Source organism: Prionailurus bengalensis, chromosome A3, assembly GCF_016509475.1.
Source record: "Prionailurus bengalensis isolate Pbe53 chromosome A3, Fcat_Pben_1.1_paternal_pri, whole genome shotgun sequence".
NCBI classification, from domain to species: Eukaryota; Metazoa; Chordata; class Mammalia; order Carnivora; family Felidae; genus Prionailurus; species Prionailurus bengalensis.
In genome coordinates, this window is record NC_057354.1 from 55,614,102 (window position 1) to 55,629,859 (window position 15,758).

The window sequence follows — 15,758 nt, forward strand, 5'->3', positions numbered from 1 at the left end:
ATACTGATGAAAATGGCATATCTAAACGGGACAGGTTACATCAAGTTTTCTATCGGAGGCCCATGAAATCCAGCTAAAAATTTTTTCCTAACTTCAGCTAGGACATTTAAAAAAAATTTTTTTTTCAACGTTTATTTATTTTTGGGACAGAGAGAGACAGATCATGAACGGGGGAGGGGCAGAGAGAGAGGGAGACACAGAATCGAAAACAGGCTCCAGGCTCTGAGCCATCAGCCCAGAGCCCGACGCGGGGCTCGAACTCACGGACTGCGAGATTGTGACCTGGCTGAAGTCGGATGCTTTACCGACTGCGCCACCCAGGCGCCCCCAGCTAGGACATTTTTTAATCAGGTAATTGGCAGTCGGGTCTTAATTCACCTTTTTGAGAGTTTTGTTTTTTGTTTTTAAAGATCAAAAGCCTTTCCTCTCTCATTGGTGTCCAAGAAATAGGTGCCTGCCTAACCCTGTTATTTTATGGGTAAAATAGTTCAGTCTTTATACCACTGTTATAAAATTTTGGTGTCAATAATTCAGTTATAGGGCCTACAGAGAATTTCCTATGAGAAACCCATACAGACATCCCAGTCAGCTTGCAGGAGATGATTTATCATTGCCTACAGCACTAGAAACTCTTCATCCCTTGAAACCTGGGCTGGAAAACTGAAACAGGCAGGGAACCCCAAATTCCTGTCTTTCCTGAAATTGCCAAGCAAGTGGGAATCGCCTGAGTTCTCCGAGGTGTTAGGTTGAACTCATTCTAATCTCCTGTGTGAACTCGGGTTTTCTGCCCCTCCGATGGGGTTGCCTCAAGCATGATGCTCTTTGTCATGGGGTGATTGTACTCATTGAATGCAGCCGAGCTACAGGAGTGTTGAATTTACCCTCAAAACCTTGGCTTCGTGGCTTCCCCCAACCCCAAACAAGAATTCTTCGGGAAGAGCTCCTTCAAGAATTTTTGCTTGGCTGGTCCAACTCCCAGGGGCTGGTCTGTGGCGGGATAATCTCTTGTAAGGGTGTTAGGTTCTGTCTTATTCCCTGTTACATCCAAGCTCTTTGCTGGGAACAGATTTTGTGTGGGTACAGCCACGGTGATCACCTCCAAGAAACGGATGGGGTTTAACAGTGGTAGGGAAAAGGACAAAGTAAAGTCCTAATTTTGTCCTACTACAAGTGCCAGTATCTGAAGAATTATCATAAGTAATATGGATTTAAAAGATTATTTTGACAACAAATAACACAAGTATGTTGGGTCCCCTTGTTACTGACAACCACTGGGCTGTGTTGCTCAGAAAGAGAAAGGGGAGAGTCTTGGCCCACAGAAAGGACCCCCCAAGAGCTCGTCAGGCTCTTGCCCAATTTTTGTTCACTCAGCACCGTCCTTTCAGGATTTCTGTTGACTTAGGGAAGTGGGGGTAATTAGCTCCCTGCTGCTTCAGGAACTCTCCGTCCACGTGTTCTCTGACCATCGCAATTTGGAACAGAGTATAAGCCTGAGAAAAAAGGCTTGATCAATCATTGGTCAATTAACCCAATTCAGGAACCGGTTAAGTGGCCTGGCAGGGTGGCAAGTGACGTCCAGGAGTCTCCCACAGTGGGTGCGACCTTCTCTCTCCTCTCCCTTTCCCTGACAGCTGGGCTTCCAGAATGCAGATGTGGGGCCACCTTTTTGACACACAGTGGTAATTTTGGCTAGAAGGAGAACATCTGGGGAGCTTCCTGTAGCAATCTCGGGAGGCTGAACGAGATAATCAGGCTTAGCAAATTGGGTTGACTAGACAATGAAATATTTATTGTGATTCCTCCTTTTTTTTTTTTTTTTTTTTGAAGTTCAAAAATCCTTGTCATCCCTGGGCTGAAGTCTGTATACATGACAGGAATTCACAATTAGATTAGAAGTGGCCTGCTACCACTTACTGATGACCTCAACCTACGCAGGCAGAAGGCAAGTGATTGTGGCTGCATACGGGCTCCGTTTAATGGGTTTTCCCCTAATAAAACAGAAAAGTCCATGAAACAAAAGAACGCAGTTCAGAAAACCAGCCTGTGTGATAGTCTTTCACTAGTTTTTGGTGCATGAAATATTTTCTTATACGGGTAAAAAGAGAGGCAAACAACTTTAACGTTGTTATAAGATAGACTTTTTACATGAATAAGGTTTAGTCTTGAAGATATTTATTTTGGGGGCACCTGGGTGGCTCCGTCGGTTGAGCGTCTGACTTCAGCTCAGGTCATGATCTCACACTCATGAGTTCGTCGGGCTCTGTGCTGACAGCTCAGAGTCTGGAGCCTGCTTTGGATTCTGTGTCTCCCTCTCTCTGTGCCCTTCCCCTCCTCATGCTTACTCTCTCTCTCTCTCGCTCTCTCTCTCAGAAATAAATATAACATTTTTTTAAAAAAAAGATATTCATTTTTAAAAAAATTTTTTTTAACGTTTTATTTATTTTTGAGACAGAGAGAGACAGAGCATGAACAGGGGAGGGGCAGAGAGAGGGGGAGACACAGAATCAGAAACAGGCTCCAGGCTCTGAGCCATCAGCCCAGAGCCCGACGCGGGGCTCGAACTCACGGACCTCGAGATCGTGACCTGAGCTGAAGTCGGACGCTCAACCGACTGAGCCGCCCAGGTGCCCCAAGATATTCATTTTTAAGTTTACCTTGAATGTGTACCAAAAGCATTGTGGGATTACTAGGTGATTCAGACCAAAGTGCTGATTTCCCTTTAAACCTTTAGATAATGGAAGAAAAATGTAGCTACATCTGCCTCGTGTGGTTAGTGACCAACTACTCTTTTTGAGTTAGTTGATTAGGTCCTGGCTGTATCCTTGAGCCACGTCGCATAACAGTGGAGAAGCCTTACAGATTTGTCATCAAAGAGGGCTCAGCTTTCTGCCCAGGGTGGACGACTCACACTAATTAGTAATTTGGCACCTAAAAGTTTCAATCCATCAGCAATCAACACTGATTGCAGAGAAAGCTGAAGGTTCCTCATCTGGGCGTAAGATGACATCTGCTTGGGGCCTCCCTTCCTGTCTCGCCCCAGTCCCTGCCACTTCCCAGGGGATCCCACGTTCCCGGGAAATCTTGGCGTTCCCCAAGCTGTCCAGATCGCTTCTTCCTCCGTGACTCGTTGACACCTGCCGTGTACTCCTAACTTTGCCCTTTGGGCAACCTCCTGCCTATCTTCTCTTGGAAAGCCCCTGTTTCCATCCTTTCTTCCTCCTCGATACATTTCCGAGCAATCCACCTTCCTACCATATTGTACGCTGAGAAAGGCATCTCTCCTTTGGGGTCCCGTGTCCTCCTCCTCGTGGTTCCAAAATATCACTTTTTCTTCTTACAACACCCCCCAGATATTTATTTAGTGAGGGCCTCCCCTGCGGTAGGCATTCAGATAGATTACACGCAAGACACGTAAAAAATGATGGTCTGTACCACAGGTTTTTATTTCTATTAAATTGTATGGCATATGATCTTGGGCAAACATTTATAGTCAATATTTGATAAAAAGTCCGATTCAACCAGGTAAATAAAGCATTAGAAAAAATAATTTCATTCCTTTGCTAAACTAAATCCATTAAGACCCTAACACAAGTAGAACTGAGGACAAAGACTCCTGAAAACAAAACAAAAGAAAACAGTGAGACCCATTGCACATTTGCATTTTCAAATTAATTGCTGCCCTAATTATTTGTCAGTAGAAGCATAAATTAAGCAAATATAACTTACAGTAAGCTTTTGGACACCCACAGGATTCTCCCCTCAAGAGTAAATTGTCATAAGGGCTCCCTGTGACGGTTTATTTTTGCTGTCTTTCCACGATGGAGAAAAGAGAGACGATTGGAAATGGGGCCGTGTGGAAATGAAACCGGGACTCCAGGTGAAGAGACAGACACAGGTAAGTCATTTTAATTTGCCCCTGTAAGGTGTGAGAAGGTAACAAGCGAGAAAGACTGTTGGGGCCAAAGATACGCTTTGGAAACCTTACTGAAGCTGCTCCTCCGTCCACATTAAGTGCAACTCCATGACCCCAACATGAAACCAAAAGGTGAAAAATGCAGTTAAGCGTGGCGTTGTCATTCATCGTGCCTTGCATAAATAGGATTGATTGGCTTGAGTATCTGCTCCATCTGCTTTCCCTTACACCATGTCAGTGGAGCTATAGGCATCTAGCACAGCTGGAATATTTTTTCTCTCACACAATCAGGCATACATTGTTGGTGATCTCTCTGAAAAGCTTATGAAACAACACAATGATGTTGAATAACAAACAGCTCCAAATCTCGGCGACTTACGTCAACCGCCATTTTTGCCCACGCTTCCAGGGCTGTGGGTCATCTGTGGCTTGGCTGGACTAGGCTGGGTTCGGGTAAGCAGCTCCCCTCTGCTGTGCTCTGCAGGTGCACGGGCCAGTCGTGACGATTGTTCCATGCTTCAGGTCCAATTCAGTTCTGTCTCACCGGACTCTCCTTCTGTAAGGGTCATCCGGAAATTATCCGGCCCCTGATCTTTTCAAGGTAGAAGGGGAAGCTCTCAGGGGAGTGAGCGTAAACATGCAGTGCCTTGCCACCTAGACTCCAAACTGGCTTATGGTCGTGTCTGCCCACCTTTCATTGGCCAAAGGAAGTCCCACTGTCAAGCTCCACGTCGGTGCGATAAAGTAAATTCTTCCCATGGAGGTCAGTGTGTGCGTGTGTGTGCATGTGTGTGTGTGGGGGGGGGGCAGGGAAATGAACATATGCCGAACAATAGTTTAATCTACTATATCTCTCCATATTTAAGGGAAGACCTTCATTGTCTGATTTGGGCCTTCACACGTGAATTATTTAAAGTTTGCCTTTCCCCGCCCCCGCCCCCCCATGAGTTTGTTAATTAAAAATATGTTAGATTAGCCAGAAAGACCTCTCAGAAAGATAACTATATGGAAGATTCAGAAAGAGATGTGAATGAACCTGCAGCAACAGTGGCTGGATGTGACCCAAGTGAGTCTTGCCCTGCTGTTTGAAGAAGGGGGTCCGTTGGATATCGGTGTGCAGGTCTCATTTGGCTTCGAGACCATGCACTGAGCTGCCTGGTATAGACCAGACAGGCAGAGATTCTGCCTCAGCAGATGTGTGCGTGACTTCACTGCTCTGATTACAGCATCACCTCTCCCCTGTCACCAACTGGCAACCCACAGCAAAGGATGTTTTTCTGATCATTTTGCACTCATTAAATGCAGCTGTCACAACAGTGGATGCGAGGATGCATGCAAAACTTTTCTGCCACGTCAAAATAAAGCTGAAAAGCTTCTTTAAAAAAGCGCTGAAACCTTTGAAGCCTATTCTCAAGGAATATTGGAAATATTGCCTTTTGTCGGTGACAAATGAAAGGGTTCTGTCGCAACACAAATTAAATCTTGGGCCAGGCTAAAGAAGCACCAGCCATCAAAATTTTGCAGCAGAAAGCATTTGGCCAACCACTGGGGTTCCCTTGTATTACTCCTGGGTCCGAATGCCCTGGAGGGCATTCCCATTGGAGTGGCTGATCCCTGCTGATGGTTTTAATGGGGCACGGTAGTTCCCTGATTCTTGAAGAGATGCTAGCAGAATGAAATAATTGGGTGGCTACTACATACCCTAAGAGAAGACAAGTAGATTCTGGACCTGTAACGCAAACCTGCTGATTAGACTCTCAGAATGGAGGCGAGGGCCTTCCTTGACTTTGGCTCACTCGTCGGAAGCCATTTCGCCAACACACGGACCCGCAAAATGACTCTACACTCAGTAATGTGCTTCTTGACGTAGCATCTCCTAAACTTTCCTGGTGTTTACTAAGCTCCCTCCTCTATTTTGATCGTTGCAGCGACCACCCTGTCCCTGCCATGGCACTGTCTGCTCACAGATCTCCACTAGACCGGGATTTTGAGAGTAAGGACTAGATTTATCATCATATGTGTGGCCCTAATGGTGTAATGCAGGGTTGGGCCCCCCGCCCCCCGGATGGTGAAAGGCAGGAGAGAGGAAAGAAGGGAGGAAGGCAGTCAGTGGCATCAGACAGATTCAAGGAGTGGGGAGGCACATCTTGCAGCCAGATGTTGTTGGTGCCCATCAGGCCACAGAGATACAGATGTTTTCGCCTCGTCTCCTCCCCCCACTAGGTGTACCTCACAGGTCCCTGGGCCCGTGGGCAGTAATTATTGATTAAATAATCAGAGACAGCACTTATCCCTGGGATGAGCGTATCAGTCACGGTCCAGTCAGGAGAATCTGCCTCGCTCGATAAGTTTTCCTTTGGACGGAGCCTAGAGGGGGCAAGAGAATGTGTCCCAGCCTCACAGCCATAATGCAGGGAAAGAAGAGCGGGGGCTCGGTGACAGGCACGGCGAGGGCCAAGTGGCTGGGCCGTCTAGGGGGGGTCCAGATCACTCTTGCATCACAAGATGTGACTCACTTCGGTGACCCAGAGCCTGCCGCACCGGCTGTGGGGTCTGATGACTACAGGCGTCTCCCTCGCCATCTTGTGACAGGGGATGATGCCACGGGAGACTTCAAGGACCGGAACCCAAGGCACTGAGATGCCGTCTTCTGCATGATGCCACATCAGTGAGCAAATCCAAAGACCGGAGAGAAGTGCCGGGCGTAAAGGAACTGTGGGTGAGAACCTAGAATTCTCTGGTGGATTGGTTGCTGTCCTGGTACGGACCTGAGATCTGAAAAAAGAGGTAAAGGCAGAGGATGAGCAAGTGCCGAGCCCGGAGTGTGCATTGCTGGCTTGGATGAGCCCGCGAGGGAACAGGAGCCCGTGGGCTACACCACGCCCTGCCTCCTCCGGGAGAGTGGAGAGCTCACTTCCTGGTTGCTTTGCCTCTGCACAAGTATGTTTCGACCAGGTTTTCTTCCTAATTTGAATGTTTTGGATCTAGTGGATAAACAGTGATCAAACAAAATCCGGAATCTCTGGTTGCGTGTCTGCGGTGTGCAAGCGGCCGCTGGCTACGGAGCTAACGCCTTCCCTTCCTTCTGTGACTCACCTTGAACGTCCCCTCCGCAGAAGCCGTCCTTAAACACCCAGTTCGACGTTGCACTTCTCCATCATTTCCTACCTTAGGCCCTGGTTGTTTCCCCTGCCCAACGCGGATTAGAATTTATAATTAGTCCGCGTACCTGTTTAGCTGTTTGTCTGCCTCCTGGAGGAGGGCAAGGCCAGCATCTAGATCCTGACGCCCTGTTGCTGGCACGTCTTGGAAATGACAGATGAGCATGACTAAGTAAATGCGCAGAACGTGTAGTATGAAACTAAATACGATCCACTCCTGTTGCTCAAAGGCTTCGCGATATCGGGAGGAGACACAGACCCAGAGAAGTAACAAAACGAGGCCTTGCAAGACAGTCCCTTTTTAGAGAGACACGGCAATGAACTCTGATAGAAAGTGCTGCCGGTGATCCTGGCAATGGCGTAAGGTCTTCGGCTGAGGAGCGGGAGCGGAGCAGAGTGGGTTTGTGGTAGGAACGCGACCGGCATCCCCTGGCTCCTGACCAAGGCGCTTTGCGCTCCCGGTGGATTTTGACCTCCGGTCAGCGTGTGTGTGCGCGTGTGCGTGTCTGTGGCCTCAGCCTGAGTCATCAGGTAGTTTTGGTGTCATGGAGGGTCCAGCCTGTCCAAGGGGACTTGCCCTAGATACCTTCTGGTTTGTCTCATTGTACTTCCATCGCTGTCTCCCCTGTCCCTCCTCTGGGGTGGTCCAGGTGTCTCTGTCATCCTCAGGGGGTGCCGTAACTTACACCCGTTCCGTGGGCGGCAGACAATATTTAATCACATTATCCAGGCATCTCTTAACAGTGCTTCTCTGCACCTCTCATTTTAACGAGAAAGCGCTCACCATTCGGTATCAATAGAGACAGTTTTGAGTATTTCCTGAGAACTCTTGGGGATAATTCAGAGGCCTCTGGGGTGTGGCGGAACCAAGGCTGGATCTCAGAGGGTTAACAATGCCCCCCTGGAAGGCGACCCCAGACACCGGCAGCTTATGTGGAGGGACCGGCCCAACCCCAGCCCTGAGAATTAGGGAGGGCAACCACCTAGGGTCGGGGGAGTGGAGGGGGGGACCACCCGGAACTCGGGGAGGCTTTAGAATTTATATTTTCATTAATGAATGCTTCAGAAAGTGTACTGTCCCTAATTCCCTTCCTTGAAAGATGGAAACTTTAATGTGCAGTTAATTAAATGTTGTGTTGATTTGCAAGCCCTGAGCTCTCAGAGGCCTCCGGGAGGTGGAGGCAAGTTTAGAAATCAAACAACGGGAGGACTAGCTGTCCCCGATCTGACCACAGAGCGAGTGGCACTGTTTGCTCCAGACGCCCGGGAGGCGTGCGAGGCGCCCCTGTGGCCAGGACCTGCGTTCTGGGCCCCGTGGTTCCCGCACGGTCTGTTTACCGTGGAGAGGAGCAGACCAGGGCCGTGTTGCCTTCAGGGGCATTATTATTATTTTTTTCTTTCCTTTTTTTTTTTTCCCTGGTGTTCCAGCACTTCTTTGTGCTGAGAGGAGCTGTGTCATACTGGAATTCTTTTCACAACAAACTAAAGAACCCAGCTGTGGCGCTGGATACATCCCTGGAAGCCGCAGGGTTCTGCATGCAGTCGTTGATGGGGAGAGCGGTTCCGCTGCTAAGGCGGGCTCCATGTACATTACAGTGCCAGCCGGCCCGTGTGGGAGGGGGACATCCGAGTGGAACTTGGCCCTCGGAGGAAACCCAGGGCCTGATGGATATCCAGGTACAGAGGATCAGAGGCTGAGCAGGGAAGGGCCACAGGGCTCACCGTCCCTCACTGCCACTGATAGGCGGGGAGATGTGATCAAGAAATTCACTAGCCTGGTTTCGCAAGAGGAAGTCTGGTCTGCTCCAAACAGCGAGCACCTGTTAACAGTGACAACCTTATCATCCATTTGGCCCTGGCTAAAGGCACGACTTATGCAATTACCAAATGACATCTTGCAGGGTTATCTGCCACCAGAGCACGCTTTCCTAGACACCACGCCTGGCAAGGACAAAGCGCCGATACCTGATTAAGATACACTTGCGTCTCACTCTGGCATCCGCAGTCCTGACTTGTAACTCTTCTGTGCGGTCATCTTGTTGAGGATGCCCCGGAAAGCTGGCAAAGTTTCCAGGATTGACTCTGGAAAGGGTTGGCGGTGCTACTATATTCTTATTATGAATAAAAATTTTAAACCCGAGCTGATAAACATATTTTTTTTCACACTGAATTCATCAGGAATACATTAACATTTTCTAAAAGGTAAAGGCAGAAAAAAAAATGAAAGAATTAAAAGGAGAACAACATTAGGATGTATTTGGCCATTAGGATCCCCGTTTCCATCAGCTCCTGTTTACGAGCCAGAACTTCACCCCGTATAACTAACACTTGGGGAATTAGCCTATGGAATAATTATCACTCCTGATGAACAGAGTAAGAACTTGTTCCCGTGTGTGTGCAGAGCCATTCATCCTAAGGAGGAAATCTGGAGTGAAAGCTCACAGCATATTTTACATAGGTCCTGTAAAAGGATCCAGGCAAAACAGGCTTTGCAACATTAGTTATGATCATATATGGAAAAAGCAGTTACTTTCTGTGGTGACATATGGCTGAGTTGGTACGATGCCCAGGAATCTCAGTGTCCCCCCCCGCCCCGCCGCCCCAAGAAGGGTGAGCCCCGGCCTCATCCTTGGCCCCGTTGTCATCGGGACCAATAGCACAGGCAGCCTGTGGAGACGTCGCCGGTGAAGAAAAACCACATCCAGGTGCACCACGACCAAAGCTGCTGTTGGGCTCTGGCGGTTGGCAGGTGCCACCGTCCCCGTCTGTGAAAATGATTTTTCCTAAATCAGGGAAATTGTGAATGGAGCCCAGGCCCATCTGCTTAAAATTCAGGCAGGGGGACCTCCCACAGTAAACAATGATGGCCAAGAACAATGGTAAGAAACACACCGACGCTTTTATTGTAATGGCGACTCTATCCTTCAGCGATGGGAATGTAGACTCTTTCTGCTGTTATTCTATAAGCAGCGTGGTTCCTTCCAAAATGTCTAACATGGCCCGGCAAAGAAATTGAGTTCTGTTGTAGGAGAGACGGAGAAATATGACCCCCTGAGAGCATGGCGTTCATTCACCTGCTCCCTCACGGATGTGCCCATTACTTGATTTCAGTTAAGCCTCTGTGAGTGCCAACTCTTGATCTGCAGGGTATCCACTCCCGTGAGAAGGGCAGCAACTCACAAGAAAGCTACCGACTAATTCAGGCTTCGGTTATGAGGATACTTGAAGCGGCTGGGAAACCCCTTCCCCTTGGCCCTGGGGGTGGGGCTGGGAGGGACTAAGCCTTCTGTGTGACCCCGATTGCTGAAGGCAGGTGGGGAGGGCAGGGCCGCTGGGGTTGGCCCATTGGGCTGAGAGTCCTGCTCGGCTGCTTCCTAGCCACCTACGCCCGATGGATATCCCCAAACCTTGGCTTCCTCACTCACAAGACAGAGAAGCAAAGCCTCCTGCCTCCGAGACGTGATGAGGCTTCAGTGGGGAGTTGTATGGAGAGAGCTTTGCAGGACCCTGGCGGTAGGGAGTGCTCAATGGTGGTGGCACTGTGTAGCTGGGGGTGTGGGAGCCGGGCTTGGAGAGGGGTGGGGGTCCCTCTGGGTGACTTCGGGGAAGATGCTGTTAGCAGTGTGTTTCGTGAGGAACACTTTGGAGACATTTTGGTGTGTGGGTTAGGAAAGGGAAGGGTGGAGGGTGTTGAGCTGTGCCCCAAACATCAGTATGGAGGGTGGAGAGGCTTTGTGAGAGCCCCTCCTGGTGGGGTGAGGGGAGGAGAGGACCCGACTGGGGACATACTTGGAAAGTAAAATAGGAGAGACAGAGGAATGAGACAGAGAGGAAGAGATGGGAGGAGGCGGTCGGGGGTGGGGGGAATGAGAGAGACAGAGACAGAGACATATACAGAGAGATATACAGAGATATACAGAGAAATATATAGAGATAGAGAAACAGAGGGGGAGACAGAGAAAGAAGGAGAGATATCCAGAGATATCCAGAGAGATATCCAGAGAGATATCCAGAGATATACAGAGAGATATAGAGAGATAGAGAAACAGAGGGAGAGAGAGAGAGAGAAAGAAGGAGAGAGGAAGGGAGGTGGGAAAATGGGGGGTGGTAAGGGAGGGGGGCCAAGAAAGAGACAGGTACAGGGACAGAGACAGAGTCTGAGAGATAGAGAAACACAGGGAGAGAGGTGGGGAAGGCGAGACAGAGAAAGAAATGGAGAGAGAGAGAGAGAGACAGCAAGGGGGACATGGGGGGATTTTGGTGATGGAGTTGGGGTTCACGACACCGACTGAGGTTAAGAAAACAGCAGGGAGGGGGTGCCTGGCTGGCTCAGTCGGTAGAGCAGGCCACTGTTGATCTCTTGGGGTTATTCCTTAAAAAAATAACGAAAACTTAGGGGTGCCTGGGTGGCTCAGTCGGTTAAGTGTCTGACTTCGGCTCAGGTGGTGATCTCTTGGTTCATGAGTTAGAGCCCCGCTTTGGGTTCTCTGCTGTCAGCACAGAGCCCGCTGTGGCTCCTCTGCTCTTTCTCTGCCCTCCCCCACTCACGCTGTCTCTCTCTCTCTCTCAAAAATAAATAAAAACATCTAAAAAATAATAAATACATAAAAATTAAAAAAAAAAGAACAAGAGTACAGCAGGGAGGAACTGAGTAGAAAGGGTGTGGGGAGGAGAGCCACCCTTTCATCCAGAGCAGAAACTGCCCCCTGACGGTGCCCGAGTGGGTGGAAGGCACTCGGCTTACCCCCAGTCCAGAAAGTCACTGCCGGGGGCGGGGGGGGGGGTGCCCGTGTGCCTGTTCATGTACTTCCAGTTTGTTCCCGAGCTGTGTGCCCAGATCGGGGCGAGGCTCCGGAGGGTGAGAGCACGCTGCCATCCGTGGAGCCGAGGAGGAACGCTGTGTGGTTTGGGGCTGAACTGAGTCAGGGGACCAGAGCTGAGAAGCAGGTGCTTCTCCAGGCATTCAGACTGCAGGTCTGTTTGGGCACAGCCGCATCCTCAGGCTCCATGTGCCCCCTTCCACCCCCCACCCCCACCCCCCCAACGCACCTGCTTCGGGGCTTGCAGGCGTCACCACGTTCACACGTTCACACATTCATCAGCACCCCAAGGAGCGCCTCCTCCTGCCGGGCGGGCTCGGTCCAGGACCCCACGGTGATCCAGGCAGACGGGGTCCCCGTCCTCTCTGTGCTTCCGGCCGGGAGAGGAGTTTGGTGCTCCAATCCTTTTAGCCACCCGTGGCCCGCCGGGTTGGATCTCTGGCTAGAGAAATTCCAGGCAGGTTGTGATTGGAAAACAAGGGGCTCATCCTCCCGCTTTGAAACCACAGCTGCTCTGCCTTCTGCTAGCGCTTCCCTTGGGCCTTGGCTTCAAAGGCCCCACGGAGCTGTTTTTAGGGGAGCAGCTCCGGGTTCTCCCACAAAAAACGTGTTCCTGGGGAAATGCGAAGAGGGTGGCCTCAAAGAAGAAATGAGGATATTGCCTTTTCTTCTGCAGCCTGGTGCAGACTCTTTAGCAGTCTAAACCAACGATTTCCTTTTTTTTTTTTTTTAAAGTTTATTTATTTATTTAGAGTGAGTATGCGCGTGTGTGTGGCCGGGGTGGGGGTGGGGGTGCAGGGCAGGGAGGGGCAGAGAGGGAGAGAGAGAAAGAGAATCCCAAGCAGGTTCAGTGCTGTCAGCTCAGAGCCCTACACCGGGCTTTGACTCACGAACCTTGAGATCGTGACCTGAGCCGAAGTCAAGGGTCAGATGCTCAACTGACTGAGCCACCCAGGCGCCCCTAAACCGACGATTTCCGTAACGACTGGTGTGGCCTTAGCCGATGTTCTCCGGTGCTTTTGTCAAAAACACTCACGGAGCACTTTGTGCGGGGGCAGGGCCCGGGCTGTCGGTCAAGTGCACTACATCTCATCTAAGTCCCACCGCCAAGGCCTGTGAGGGCGGGAGGACAGGTGAGTAACACGGGTTTGACGTGGCACGTGGGTTTTTTTTCCAAATACATGGATTGGAAATCTTCTGGAGACCCGCAACAATTCGAAAAAACTCACAGACAAACCGTGTAGCCTAGAAATACCAAATAAAGAAAGCAGGAAAGAGAGAAAAAGGTGTTATTATTGTAAGAACGCAGCATGTAATACACAAAATCTGTGCCAATCGACTCGTTATATGATCAGTAAGGCTTCCTGGCAACAGTAGGCCATTAGTAGTTAAGGTTTGGGGGAGTCAGAGTTTACACATGGATTTTCCACTGCTTGGCGGTCGGTGGCCCTCACCCCGGCACGGTTCAAGGCTCAGCTGTGTTTGAGAGTCTCTGTGGTCTAGGCAGGGGCCACTGGAGTTCAGAGAGGTTAAATAACTGGTTCCCGGTCACACGGCTAGTCACGGCCAGAGATGACTTTTGAACTGTGATCTTTGGAGTCTGAGAACAGAACTCATTGTATTATAGCCTATCGCCTCTTCCATATTTCTTGATTTGCAATGATTTCGTTTTCCGCTGTCGTTGGGCGCTGCAGCAGACTTCGGGGTGGGAGGGGGGAAGTTCAAGGAAGAGGTCCTGGGGGGAGGGAGAGGCTAGTGCGAACTTCACGGGCTATTTGTTAATCAAATGAGCCCTCTTCTCGCCTTCAAGGAGCATTCTCCACGGGCCCTGCACCTGGATTATCGTTGCTCTAAAAAACAGGGATGAGTGGCACGCAGTCCTCAAGCTTCAGCAAGACAACCCTTGATCTAGTAATTTCGGGCACGAAAACTTGCGTTCGGGTTGTTGAGCACACGCGCTCATTCCGGGGTGAGCTGGCCCTCCGGCTGTGGCCGACCCTGGCAGCTGTAGACAGAGGCTCACCCCAGCGCTGTGACACCTGAGGCCGCGCGCCTGCAGCCAGTGCCCCAGGAAAGAGTCACAGACACACACACACAGGCTTCTCTCCTTCCCACACACATCCTCGCGGAAGGGTCCAGCGATTTCGTTCCCTTTTCGCTGTTTGAGAAGTAGTGGAGGAGGGGATCCCGGCTAGAACAAACGTTGTTGGTTTTCCTTCCCTGTGCTGTGAAGGCTTCTTGGGATGCTCTTAAATCCTCACCCGAAGGACAGGTCCGCTGTGTCTCCTCCACTTCCCTAGCAACCAGAAGCCGTGGATCTCTGTCTTGTGTCCCTGCTCTGGGGTTGGACTTTAGTGCTTGTTTCTCTCGAACTTGTTTGTCCCTCAATGGTGACTGAGCGAGAGGTCATTCTTCTCTCAAGTCCTCCTGTCTCTGGTCCTTCTTTACCGGTTCCCAGTGCACAAAAATGTTCAGATTCTGCATTTCGCGCTCCTTTGAACCAAGTTTCCCGTCCTCTGGCCTGCCGTCCCCTCCCCTAGCAAAGCAGCCCACACGTCCTTCAGGAATGGGGCAATGGTAAAGGAGCGTGTGAAGCTTGGGCATATTTGTACACACTGAGAAGTTTTCGATAGGCGTGTGTTTATATATGTAATTCACAAATATATGGAGACTGTCCATGGTCCCTCCCCGCCTCCGAATTGTATTTCATGCAAAAAGAACTTACTGGTGAAGAAAGTCACTTCAAGTGGCCATCGGTTCCTGCAGAAGTTGGTAGGTTGCACGTGGATTCCAGAAACCAACACCTGCCTATGTCCACGGGTTAGGAGGTTTTGGGAGGGCTGCTCCCTCCACCCAAAGGTTGGAGGTGTGTCCAGTGCCTCTTGCTAATGGGAGAAGGTTCTTTGTCATCTCAGGGTCCTGACTTCATGTGGTTGGAAGGCACCAATGGGCGGGGGGAATGGGGGTGGGGACCCTGGTGGTCACCAGGAGCAACCCCGACAGGCTTCTTCCTTGGTTCCATCCCCAAGAGGGCAGAAGCAGGTTTCTTCACCCCCCTTCATCAGTACCTCTTCTAGATACAATCTTCGCTCTAAGATTATATCCTGAAAAGTACTGTTGGAGAACAAACCCCTGCCACTTTCTACCATTTCTGACAACCTTAGGTTAATTATACGGGCCTGATATTGTCAAGTCAAATTCAAAGGCAAGTCAAAGATGATGAGAGACAGCCAGATACTGTTTTCACTGTGTGCGTGGCTTTCTTCTTGAAGAAATGCTACTGAGGCATTCAACCCGGGGGGTTGGGCAAGTGCAGCTCATTGATGTGAGTAGGGTGAACGACACTCCAGGGTCCTTGGCTTCCTGCATGACAGACCCTGAGTCTATGGCTGATTGGGGGTCACTGCTCAAATGGACGCCGTGGCCTTTCCTTAATAAGAGCATGGGCTGAGGGAATTGCCATGACTCATGGTCACTCACAATGGGCTTGTGTGGTGCTTTGGCCTCTGCATTGCTTATTTGTACGAGGTAGCACATTTCCTGTATGTGGGAAAAACTGTAATTTAGACTCGAAGACCTGGACGCTTTAATATTAGCACCTCTGCAGGTTATCATCCCCTCAGGGGCAGGGATCAGACCTTCAGTCTACATGTCCCATTGCGGCATCTTGTAAGGGCCAACACTTGTAGGAGACTCTACCCTTGGCCCCATTTTCATTCCTACTTTTGCCCTCACCTGAAGCCTAGGATGGATGGATGGATGTCTTAACAATCCTCATTGTCAGGGATCCTTTCTTCCTATTGACCTTAAATGCTTCTCACTCAAGTCCAAGCCACGAGCTTCTTGCTCCCTACTAGATGGGGG